The sequence below is a fragment of the Elgaria multicarinata genome, chromosome 1 (genome assembly GCF_023053635.1).
Source record: "Elgaria multicarinata webbii isolate HBS135686 ecotype San Diego chromosome 1, rElgMul1.1.pri, whole genome shotgun sequence".
In the NCBI taxonomy this organism is placed as follows: domain Eukaryota; kingdom Metazoa; phylum Chordata; class Lepidosauria; order Squamata; family Anguidae; genus Elgaria; species Elgaria multicarinata.
In genome coordinates, this window is record NC_086171.1 from 158,930,070 (window position 1) to 158,942,585 (window position 12,516).

General features: G+C 44.7%; 1 protein-coding gene across 2 annotated transcripts in view; it reads right to left on the reverse strand.

The window, feature by feature from the left end:
- ELAPOR1 (endosome-lysosome associated apoptosis and autophagy regulator 1) overlaps positions 1-11,754 on the reverse strand; it is a 57,230-nt gene extending 45,476 nt beyond the window's left edge. For both annotated transcript variants that reach the window (XM_063118783.1, XM_063118792.1), the window contains exon 1: positions 11,704-11,754. The gene's annotated coding sequence lies outside the window, so the exon portion shown is untranslated. The remainder of the gene's footprint in view (positions 1-11,703) is intronic.
- Between the last annotated feature and the right edge of the window lie 762 nt (positions 11,755-12,516).

The window sequence follows — 12,516 nt, forward strand, 5'->3', positions numbered from 1 at the left end:
TCTCAACCTAAGGCATTTGGCCCAGAATCCTGCCCTTATCTGGATGTTACTAGCACAGAATTCTCATTACTGGTCAAAGCAAAGAACAGAGAAGAAACACGATGCTCTCTTTTAGCCTGTGCAAATGATTCCCTGCAGCCAAGTTCTACACCCCCACCACAGTATTATATTAAGTTATCGCAGAATCCTTTCCCCACCCCCAAATATTTTAATAAAGTACCATTCCAGCTGAAGCCCAGAATACGTTGCAAACACTTTTCTGATCTGAAAATTAATCCCGATAGGTCTCATGTTACTTAAGCAGCTAGAAGATGAGGCTCCAGGCAAGATCAACAAGACATTTCCAGTCTTATCAGCTGTTATCTGCCCTGGGAGGAGGAAGAACCAATGGCCACCATTGCTCATTTGCTTTGCAGGTATAGAGGCCCACAGTGGAGAAGAAACTCCACCTGAGAGCAACTCCCAGCCATGGTGAATAACCTTGAATGTGATGCACCATTGCATCCCCACCAATTGCATTTGTTTAATAGGTACACTGCCTTTCCCCTTGGGACTCCATGTACCAATGAACACAACTGTAGCTAATACTGGAGCATATCCCAAATCTATTTCCTTACTAGTATACCAGGCTTTCTGTTGTTTGCTTAATTTTGCTTCCCTCCTACATGTAGCAACATTCAACATTTTCAATCAAATCTGGGGCTGGATTAGTTAACCATATCAATGATGGTTGTTGGATGTAAAAAATATGAGGGAATAGCAGCACACAGTGAAAACAGTCAAGATCTCATCGGTTCTGTCGGCACTTCAAAGAAACACTTCAACTATGCTTTTTCTGGGTGCATGGAAATGTACATTTTCAAGTTAATAATTTCAAACCTTCTTTTGAGGCTTGTGCCAGCATCCGAGCCCCACGGGAGATGCTTGCTCATACCCCTTGCTCACACACACTTTCCTGGTAGGAGGTGCGAGCCATCAAGTAAAATGGAAACCTATTTCATTTGTCAAAACTCTGGAGAGCAAACCATTGGTTTGGCTCTAGGGAATGTTGGGAGTTGTACGGTGAAGGCTGGTGGCTCTGATGTTGGTGGGGCTATGAATCCATTCTGGGTTTCTATCTTAACTCCAAAGGAGCTACCCAAGGTGCTGAACCTTTTTTATTATTGGGTTCAGTGGCTTGGATAACTCCCCTTTTGTACTCTGACTGAAACCCAGAATGGATTCACAGCCCCACCGAAATCAGAACCATCAGCCTCTACTGAAGTTGTAGTCCAAAACATCTGGAGGCAGTAGGCTGGGGGAGGCTGCCATACATAAAGGCAGCTCACCTTGCATATTATCTGACTGTTGTCTCTGAGGCACAGATGACTGGGCTTCCTGGCCACCCCTTCAAGCATGCACACAAACCACGCAAGAGAGATGGTTTGTAAAATAAAAGAATACACTGACACTTTTTCAGACAATTAAGAAAATTCCCCTTTTAACAAGCTAGACCTTGTCTGATATTCATGAGGATCCTGGACATCAGCTTGCGGTTTAGATCCACTCTCTTTATTTTCTTGACAAGAAACTGACATTTGCTGCTGGCACTTGTCTGAGCTGTTCTCTATTTGGCAAATGTTATCAGAATAACCTGGCTGAGTGTAATGAATGAGCAGTCAGTCAGGAAAAGAGAAAAATATAAATTTTTACTACCTTTCCATGACAAACATTTATTAATTATTATTATTATTATTATTATTATTTTGAAAAAAAGAGAGGCTTATTGTGCAAGACATGGAATAGTCAAGAAATTTAAGAAATGAGGAATTCTCCTTCTGTGGAAAATAGATGCTAGTTCATTTTAAAAGAGACTGAGATTTTGTGTAGCATGCTGGGGAAGAGCTGTAGCCAAGGCCATAGCCAGATGGGGCTTTATCCCAGGGCGATCCCCAGGATTGTCCCTGTGCATTCACATGACACACAGGGGAGCCCAGGTTCAGGGAGAGAAGATCCTTCCCTTGCCCCAGGATATGGCCGTACACTTTAGGCCCACTTTTTCCGTAGTCTCAGGCTGATCCCAAGACCACGGAATGTGTGAGCGGACGTCGCGGTTACTCGCGAGTTGCTGGGACCTGCACATGGAGTGCAGAGTTCCTCAGGAGCTCTGCGCCCATCGGGGATCGGGGTGGGGGAGGAACATTCTTAAAAAAACACTTACTTTTTGCACACGAGCGCTCATGCGCTCCTTCCTCTAAAAAACAAAACAAAATGGTGGATGCGACATCCTCTCCATCTGAGGTCGTCATGCGCTGCGTGTAAACAGAGGGGGAGATCTTACAATAAAAATATTACAAGATCTTCACCTCTCCATAGCGCTAGACCAGTAGGTCTACCTGATGCCCTGGTTGTAGAGCACCTGCTTTGCAAGCAGAAGGGCCCAGGTCCAATCCCTGCTGTCTCTAGGTAGAAATCCCAATCCTGTCTGAAACTCTGAAATGCTGCTGTCTTTCAGTGCCAACAATACTGAGCTGGGTGAACTAAGGGTCCAACTGTGTTCCTAATACTTGCCTTCCCTGCAGCCGCAACAATCAATCAAAACATCCATTTAAGCAGAGGTTGCTTTCATACTTGGAAAGGTCACTTAGGGTTAGCATTCCATAGACCAACTATCACAAACCTGCAATGGAATGAAAGGAAGAACATCCTTCCAATGCATTCAAAGAAATTCTTTCCCCACAAAGCTAGACCTATGATCTTGTAGTGCCGGGCTGAACAGAAAGTAGATCTAGATCTCATGGTAGATCTCAAGGCAATTTGCAGGAGATGAAAAAGGATGTCTGACTTCCAATGGCAACAACAATATGACTCCCTGCACCCGGTTCTAAATTACACTGCTGAAATGAAGAAAGCTTTGGGTAACCAGGAGCGAATTTTTGTATGGAAGAAGGACTATGAACTCCCACGAGTTCTGGTTCGTAAAACCAATTGCTGTGCTTGGAATTATTTCTTTCAAGTGTATGTCGTTTGCTCCAGTTGGTAGATCTCAGGGTCTAATAATAAAAAATAAATAAGTAAATAAAAACCAGATTCTGCAAGCCTAAAGTCTGCCCAGCCCTGCATTACCCCAGTTGTAGTGCATATTAGGTTCTTAGTTAGAGAATATTAGTTTTGGGGCAGATTAGAAATGTAATAAATAAAATTAATAAATAAATATTAGAGCTTCAGCAGATTGATAGTGAAAGAATAAACTGATCATGTAATCCGCCTCATTCTCTTTATCTGTGAGGAACAGGTTGTAAAAAGCAACAGAGCAAGGACAAGACGCTCTTATCTGTACCCACCACATACTCCTTCAGGCATTTTGAATCTGCTGGCCTGGAAAGGGCTGGGATCAGGTACTGGGAGTGAGCCTGCTCCGTCAGCACTACTTCCACCTCCTCCTGAGATCTCTGGGTTGCTTTTGGTGCCTTCTGAGTCTCATACCAATATTTATAAAAGCCGTTTGGTCACTGATGACCATACAAATGATTTCTATTCCCCACATTATGTGTTTTTAAAAAGAACATCTTCGTCGTGGGCCTTTAAGAGTCATGTAAGCATTCTATAAAAAGACTGAGCACACATTTATTGCATAGTGAACATGAGCATTCATCAAACCAGCTCCTAGAGTTTTGCTAAACGCATTCTATCTGCCTTTTTCTGGTTTCACCACGCCGTGCTGAAAACTCTCCTTGTCCCCAATTATCAGAATCAGATCTGCCTACCAACTTCCCTGTCTCACTTGGCACGCTCATAGGACGCTGCCTTCTGCAGAGTCAAACCCATTGGTCCACGTAGGCTGGAATTGTTTACTCTGACTAGCAGTCTCTCTCTGAGGTATCAGGTGGAGGTCTTTCCAAACCCCGTGAGCTTTGAAAATTGCAGGTGCTGGGGACAGAATCTGGGATGCCGTTCATGCAAAGAATGTACTTCACTACTGGCCTGTGGCCCCTCCCTTCTGTGCTTTATGGTGGGTCAATATTCCAATGCAGGTTCAGGACCTCTTGGGCCACACAGCACGGTATTTATCAAGGGCATCTAGTATAGCTGCTTCTGTAAACATACCCTTAGTTCATCTGGGCAACCATTTATGGATTAAAAGCGTTTTTTTCTGACTCAGCTATGTTTAGCAACAGTGTAGAAATGTCAGTTACAAACCCAAGTTACTGGTTTTTCCAGTTCAGGGGTATGTATACAAAAATGGCCACTCAGCTTTTTGAAACAACAGCCTTTCAAAGAGGGGTGCACAAACAGAGATGTGCGTGTGTGTGTGCATGTGTATGCGTGGGCTTGTGCGTGCATGTGCGTGTGGCCCCCAACCCAAGACAGCATCACATATGACCCTTGGGGCTGAAAAGGTTGTGCACTTCTGCTTTAGAAGGCAAAAACAGGATGCTGACAACAGCCTTACTGAGGCAGGGATCCATTGGGACTGTCTTCTCCAAGGGCCCTCCAAAACCCGGAGCCTGCACTGGTGACAGTCAAACTAATATGTATGCAGCAACAATCCCGTAGGATATTAGAGAAATGTAATTCTATGGTCATACCAGGTTTGCTTTCATTTTGTCCAAAAAATCCAAAAATGTTTATGTTGAGGAGTTTAAATGTTAAGACCATTCCTTGATTTTGATATAGCGGGAAGTGATTTTCGCAATGCATAGGAAGCTACCATACCATTGAGCCATCTAGTACTGGCTACTTCAGAAATGAGCAACTTCTAGCCCTCTAGATGTTTTGGACTACAACTCCCATCAGCCCTAGCCAGCATAGCCAATGGTTAAGAGATGATGGGAACTATAAGCCACAACATCTGGCAGGCCACAAATTGCCCATGTTGCCTGGTGTAATGGTGGTTCTCCAGGGTTTAAGACAAGAGTCTTCCCAGCCCTACCCGAAGAACTGAACCTAGGACCTTTCACATGCAAAGCATGTCCCCCACCACTGAGCTACAGGTGCATTTATTTTAGCCCACAGCTTGCAGCAAATATAGACAGTACTTTGTAAACTGTTGCTTCTGTAGGAGCATGTCTGAGTAATAATGAAAAAAGGACTTGGCTGAGGGGTTTTGTAGTTATTGTTTTTTGTTCTGTCATAAGCATCGGCCTTAGCATTAGCTAGAAGTACCAAGACACAGCATCAACTGACTTTAATTACTTATGAAAACAGGAATTACTCTCCTAGAGCCAGTAGCTTTACTTAGGATTTATATTAGCATAAACTATATCAAAATATAGCTATTCTCTTTCTGCTCCCATTAAGCAAGCAGAAAGATACGGAGGAGTTTAACATGCTCCCTGCTCTAGCTCTTCAAGACCTTACTGGAAGAGCTTGGAGTGATTTATTTTCTAAAAATGACCATTTGTCTGTAGGTGGGGTTCGAAAGAGCAATACCTGGGGTATATGAAAAGGCACTTAAGCATCCCAGGGGTGAAACATGGAACTATACACAATAATTGAAACAAAATGCAGAGTCATTTTTTAATGTTAATTCCCAGTTTACCAAGGCCTAAAGCATCTCTACATTAAGGGAAAATACCCACATCCTTACCGGATTTTTTTCCTCGGACCTTTCTGCGTTCACTACAGGCTTCTTTACACAGTGATGAACGGCAACCACGTGATTTGTAATTGAAAACTACCCCTCTGGGTAATGCTCCATAAATTTCAATGCCATCATTATAGCACAATGCCAACTTTACACAATATCCCACGATAATTTTAAATAGTGCATTATCTCTGACCTTTTTTAAAGCAACATTACCAAGGGAAGGCTTAGGAGTCATCCTGGAGCTTGATGACATCATGAAAACTTCTGTGAGTGGCCAAAAATGAGCGTGCAATAAATCGCTCATGTAGAGAAGTTCATAAGTATGGCCAGGCTCTGAGAGGGATATTCCAAGCCCTTCCTTAAATGTCCATCTTTCATATTTAAAATAAAAGAAATAGAGTAAGTCACTATCAGCTCTTTCACTGTATTGAGAGATAAGAAAAAGCATGCAGACATAGAATCATAGAATAGCAGAGTTGGAAGGAACCTACAAGGCAATCGAGTCCAACCCCCTGCTCAATGCAGGAATCCACCCTAAAGCATCCCTGACAGATGGTTGTCCAGCTGCCTCTTGAAGGCCTCTAGGGTGAGAGAGCCCACAACCTCCCTAGGTAACTGATTCCATTGTCGTACTGCTCTAACAGTCAGGAAGTTTTTCCTGATGTCCAGCTGGAATCTGGCTTCCTTTAACTTGAGCCCGTTATTCCATGTCCTGCACTCTGGGAGCATCGAGAAGAGATCCTGGTCCTCCTCTGTGTGACAACCTTTTAAGTATTTGAAGAGTGCTCTCATGTCTCCCCTCAATCTTCTCTTCTCCAGGCTAAACATGCCCAGTTCTTTCAGTCTACTCGTTGCTTGGGAATAAGCAAAGCTGTTGGTCTGCTTCAGTTTTCAATCTTCTGGCCAGTGAGTGCAAAGACATTAGGATAATTGACAAGCTGAGTTCCCCTCTTAATAAAGAGCTGTGATTTGTGAACAGGCTGGCAACAAAGGGAGGAAGGGTGGTGAGGAGCAGTTGCACAGCTTCAGCAGCAGCATCACCTTCCCAGGAGGGGACTGCTGAGCCAATCACAACTTTGATGGGATAGGGCCAAAAAGGCAGACTGACCAGAATGAGATATCTCCTTTGTTCTCACTCCAGGGCAGGACATACACTACTGCTTTAAAATGGTTTATAACAGTAGTGACAACTGTTGGGGCCTGGGACGCACTCCATATACAGTTTCCAAACCATTTTCAAAGTGTCATATTCTGCTTGGTGTACTGTAGATCTGGCCCAGTTTAACTTGAGGCTCCGAAAGGCAGACCTCCCATGTGGCTGCAGGATTGCAGTTGCTGACTTCCCCATCCACCCACTCCCAGTATAAGATGTCTTGCAGTGGCAGAAGTAGTCACCAGTTAATGGGGCCGGTAAGGAATTTTACCAGCATACCAGTTGGCAAAGACTGCAGGATTTGCCTTTCCAATCGCAAAATTAATTCCATTGTAGTTGAATGAATTTATTAGTAAATTCTTTGTGGATGCTTCATTTTATAACATTTCCCACAACTTACATAGAAGTGATGGACATTGGGCTGGATCCATTGCTGAGGGGGTGGGTGGGATTGCACAGTGAGGATTCCCATAAGAGAGCTCGGAGGCATGGCATCAAGACCAGACCAGCTTAGAAGCTGCAAGCTAGCCATGTCAGGGATGGTGAAAAGGGGTTCACATTAGTTTATTATTATTTATTTTATTATTGCATTTATATCCCGCCTTTTTCCCCTACAAGGAATCTAAGGAGGCATACATAATCCTCTTCCTCCTCTCCACTTTATCCTCACAACTACAACCCTGTGAGGTGGGGTTGGGCTGAGAGTCTGTGACTGGCCCAAAGTCATCCAGTGGGTTTCCATGGCCGAGTGAGGACTAGAACTTGGATCTCCCGACTCCCAGTCTGACACTCTAGCCACTACACTACGCCATGGTCCTTTCTTCCAGCAGGGAGCCTTCACTGGATCCTGGTGCCTTCTGTGGCACTAGGGAAGGGAACTGAAATATTCCAGAAAATGCTTGGCTCTAACAGACCCTCCTATGATTATGTCCCTGGGTAAGTTGGAAACTAGCATTAAGAAATGGATGCCACACTTCATTTCATCACCATGTATCATTTATTTATTTATTTACTTACAGCTGTACTTACATACCACTTAATATAATAAAATCTCTAGATGATTCATTCTGCTTCCATAGCTAGGGATGCTTAAGTAGTGCCTTTTCAGGACTTGCTCTTTCAAACTGCACCCACCAGAAAAGAAACTACACTTAGCTCTTGAGCAATTTGAAGTAATAAATGAATAATGTAATAAATCAATGAATGTTGTCATGTTAGTTGCTTTATCAGGTTCTGATCGTTTATTGTTAGTTTCTTTTAACTGTGTATGTTAAAGGTTTATATTTGTTTTATCATGTTGCATTTAAGCTTTTAATTTTTGTGAACTGTCTATGGTTATTAGGTGGTACAGAAATGAATGATTTGATGAGAATATTTGGCGTGGCTGGCTCAGCACAGTCACCATGCCAAACTAATTTTGCTGATAGTCTGAAACCCTTTAAAGACACACACTATCCTTGAATGCATTTATTATCCCATCTTTCTCTCCTCCGTAGTTCTGTACACTAAAACCAGAAACACTGTACCATATAATTTCCATTTCAAGGTTGAGGGAGATGCTGCATTTAAATAAAACATGCGTGGAACAATTAAAAATACAAGTTAAAAACAGAGATATTGGTGATAACCGATTCCCTTAATCCCGGTTTGCTGCACAAATTGAGACCCACTAAGCTTTTTAGTTTAGAAAAATGGTGAAGTGTGTGGGTGGACGGATAAAGATATATAAAAGCATACATGGTATGGAGAAAATGGATAGGGAGAACTTCCTCACTCATAATACTGTTGTGAACTGCCCAGAGAGTTTTGACTATTGGGAGTATAGAATGTAATAAATAAATAAATAAACTGAAGTCATCCAGTGAAGATGAATGGTGATAGATTCAGGAGAGATAAAAGGAAGTACTTTTCACATAACGCATAACTTAACTGCAAGATGTAATGGTGGCCATCAGCTTGAACAGTTTTAAAAGTGATTAGACAAATTCATAAAGGATAAGGCTATCAATGACTGTAGATTATCTCCAAGATCAGAGGCTGCATGCCTCTCAATGCAAGCTGCTGGAGACCATTTACAGAAAAATACTCTGTTGTGAGCTTCCCATAGGCTGAGCTTCCCATAGTCATCTGGTTGGCCACCGTGGGAGCAGAATGCTGGATCAGCTAAGTTGTTGGTCTGATTCATCTTGGCACTTTTATATAAGACAGCCCACCTGGGGTTAAAAAAAAACACCCTGGTTTGTTAACTATGGGGTGCTACAAAAATGTATCTGACAATCTGCAATCCATGGTCCTGGACTGCATGTGCTTGATGGGTAACAAGCTGTGCAGGTCATCTTGAAGAGCTCATTCAGAATACTCCTGTAATAATCACAGAACTGATCAGTTAAAAGTCAGGTGATCAACTAAAAGTTCTCCAATAGGTTGGCAGTCCTAATACATGGTGTTATTGTCAAGTTGGTTCCAAACCATTTGGCTGTGAGCCTATGCATACTTCTTTGAAGCAGGTTCCACTAACATCCAATGGCATTCAGTTCCAGTATGGATGTGCCCCATGATGTTTTTGAGTGTATAATCCATTCTCACACCCTGAGCCTGAACAAATGTACTGGGAATAAGCCCCTCAGATTCCAATGGAAGCTATTTCCAAGGAAGTTGGCCATTCTGACCAAGTCCCTTTGCCAAGAAACAAACTTTTGGACTATCTGAATAGCTGAGAGAGCATTCAGTGTATTTATCATTATTGCAACCAACAGAACTTATTTCTGTGTAAATACGCTTAAGATTTGGGAGTCTGTGTGTTTATGACCCAGCCTGAAGGCAGGCGTGCACTTCCAGAAAGAAGTGCCCTCAAACGGTTTCTCTGTCAGAGTGGCACAATGCTGTTGGGGTGGCACACTGCAATAATTCCACCTTTCTGTTGTCATCCTGCTGCTTACATTGCAAACTCTTAATCCACATAAAAACAAATACAAACAGTACAACAGTGCCGCCTCCACTGACTCCCACCCATTCCTTTGAGCCATGGGAAAGGTTCTGTTGGGAACCGTGTCATCCTTCTGCACTGCTCACAGCTAAAACATCAACGAGTGGAGACCTGCAGCATTTTATCAGTAAGGCTTTTAAGTTTTGCACATGCACAGCTTCAATAGTTCGTCCATGCCACACACAAGCCTCAAAACTTGTAGTCACACAAATACATACTAAAGCACACAGAGCTCTCCAACAATTAATTCACCCACCCCCTGCACTCACACACAACCACTCCCACCAGTGGAGGCTGGTGGCTCCAAAATCAGTGGGATGGTGAATCCGTTCTGGGTTTCAGTCAGAACTTTAAAGGAGCTATCCAAGGAGCTTTGGCCCTTAGATAGTTCCTTTAGAGTTCTGACTGAAACCTGCAGCATATTCATTGCCTCACTGACAAAAGAGCCTCCACTGACACTCACCCATGCATTTCTCCTTCCATTCAAACCCCGCTAAGGTTCAGAAACAGCATGCCAATGACTGTTGGGACGAATAGGATGCATGCTGGGGACGAATAGGATGCAAAGGACTCTTTATCTTTAAACCTGTTGGTGGGTTTCCCAGAGACATCTGGTTGGTCACTGTGGGAAACTTGACAGTGAATGAGATGGACCTTTGGTATGATCCAGCAGAGCTGTTATGCTCTTAACAGACATAGTACAGTGATACAGTGTTGCAGAAAAATCATTGTACCCATAGCGTATGATGCTACATTCAGAACCAGAATCCATACACAATCTCAAACAGAATGAAAGTGCTTTCAGCTTTTTGCAGGTACAATTTTCAGTATTACAAGACAGAAGGAAATCTGATAAGCTTCTCAAGAAACTGCAACAGAACAAGAAAAGTACTTACGAACGATACGTTAAATTTAGAAAAAACTGCCATTTCCAGAACTCTTTTAAAAAATCAACCATATGGGAAGAGATGTGAAGTGCCTCACCCATTTCAACCCATGGAATGTAACAATGGTCTGTCCAACCAGCACAGATTAAAACCTGTATTAACTCCCATGCACCTGGCAGTCTTTAATTTTTGTTTCCATCATTTATATTGTTCATGTCACTTTCCACTTGTTTAAAGAAAAGAGAAAAGGAAACAAAACCTGACAAGCTCAGGAGAAATAAAAGTCACTCTTTGTTGACGTATTAGAAAGTTATTGGCATCTGACTCGGACAACTTGCCACGTTACATAGAAAAATAGGCACACAGTGAATTTCCCAAGGTAGATGAAAGACTAATAAAGCCTACGGCACAATAAATATGTTCATTCCTTAAGGGGTTCCACGACTCCTCTTTGGGCTACAAGGTTATTCTCTGCCATTACAGAACATCAACAGCACTCACTTTCTGTCGGGTAAGGAAAGGAGTACCAGGGGCAGTGCTCAAGTGAAAACAACCACCCACCACAGAACTGCCCTGGTTTGGATGTGCTTCAGGAATCTAGAGATTCCCTCGAGCCCGAAGATATCACTTAGCCCCCAACTCTTGTCAGCTGGGGGAGGCTTGAGATGAGCTTTCCCCGCTATTAAATGTTCCCACAAAAGGTCTGCTAGCCCATGGTTTTGAGCACAACAAGGCAGCCTCCCCGCTGGTTTTAGCACGCTGGCTGTGTTGGCCCCAAGACACCTGGCAAAAGGCAGGCAAGTGCGTTTAAAAAAAAGGGGGGGGGGGTCTGCCAGTGCCTGCCCGCCCGCCATGGTCCAAATCTTCCCAGAGATTTTGCACTTCTCCATTCATTCATGCCAAGGAAACCTCGCTCTCCGAAAGTGCCTTTTGCTCCCCACGCATCCCGGGTTACTTTGGCGGGGAGTTTCATGTGTCAACACCACGAAGAAGCCAGGACGCGCCCTCCGGCGTTGCCCGTGTGGGTCCCTCCCTCACCCGAGCCTTGTAACCCTGAAGCCCCCCAGTGCCCTCCCCCACGCATGGAAGGCGCCCCGCCGCCGGGTACCTCTTTGCAGGCGTGGAGCTCCTCTCCCGGAGTGGCAGCGCCTGCCCAAAGCAGCGGCAGCAGCAACGCCGGCAGCGAGAAGAGCGGCGGGCGCCTCCACCCGACCCCCATCGGGAGGCACCACCAGCAGCCAGCAGTATCCGCAGGAGGATGGAGCCTGCGAGCCCCAGCCATGGTGGCGTAGGCGCGACAGCGAGAGGCCACCCGCCGCCGCCGCTCTGCGCGTCTAGGAGGCAGCAGCAGCAGCCACTGGCTCAGGTGCGCCAGCAACAGCACACTCCGGCAGAGAGGGATGCAGGAGCCTCACCTCGCCTCAGCCCCGCCCCCTGCCGCGCTCGCACCGCCCACACCTCGCTGCCTAGCAACCACAGCTGCCTCCGTCGCGCGGCTCGAGCGCACCTGAGGCTTGAAAGATGCGCGCGTGGCTCCTGCGCGCGCCGAAGGCTTGGCGGGCCGTTTGCTCGTTCGGGCGCACGCGCGTGCCCATTTCGAAGCGCGCATTCCGTCGCATGCAACCGCGTGAGCTGCAACAACAATAACAATAAAATAATATCCCGTGTTTCTGAATGACTCTAAGGACGACGTTTTTGGTTTGTTTGGGCTGAGGATCTATTTTCCTTTACTTTGATAATGCACTGCTGTGCATCTCTCAGGGACATGGGGTCTTCCTCCCACCCCTCACCGGGCTTTGTTGTCTAGCAATTTACTGATTTAACATTTCATTGGCTGGGCTCCATTTCTGCAGGCAATGAGGGTGGGATTGGAGCAGTAAAAAGTCCATTCAACAGACTAAGCACAAGTCCATTCCTTCAA